This window comes from Phaethon lepturus, unplaced genomic scaffold (assembly GCF_000687285.1).
Source record: "Phaethon lepturus isolate BGI_N335 unplaced genomic scaffold, ASM68728v1 scaffold50019, whole genome shotgun sequence".
NCBI classification, from domain to species: domain Eukaryota; kingdom Metazoa; phylum Chordata; class Aves; order Phaethontiformes; family Phaethontidae; genus Phaethon; species Phaethon lepturus.
The window spans coordinates 1-505 of NW_010562370.1; positions in this window are offsets into that span (position 1 = coordinate 1).

Genomic DNA, 505 nt, shown 5'->3' on the forward strand with positions numbered 1-505 from the left:
ACCCACATCTGCCAGTCGAGGCGGGGCTGGTGCGGGGCAACCACGGGGGGGGCCGCGCTGACGTTCCCGGGCTTGTACATGAACTCGATCTCCTGTGGGCAGGGAGCAGAGTGGGCTGGGGGGCCTCCAGCAGCAGAGGGAGGCGTGTGGGGGTCGGACCTGAACCTTCACTAGCTCTGCTGTCCTGGGGACAGAGCTCCCCCAGACTTGCCTCCTGGGGGTACCAGCTCCTTCCAGAGGGACAAACCCACAGAGGACGGCCGGGTATCCCAAAGGGGACGATGCCAGCAGGACAGGGGTGCTTGGCTCCGCTGGAGTCTGTTCCTCAGCACCTGTCCTCAGCCACCCCACCCAACCAGCCGCAGTTCAGCCCTTCTCACCCACAGCCCCTGTGGTGCCAAACAAGACCATTGGACTCGACGAGGCCAAGTGCCGGGTCCTGCGCTTGGGTCACAACAACCCCACGCAACGCTCCAGGCTTGGGGAGGAGTGGCTGGGGGGAGGG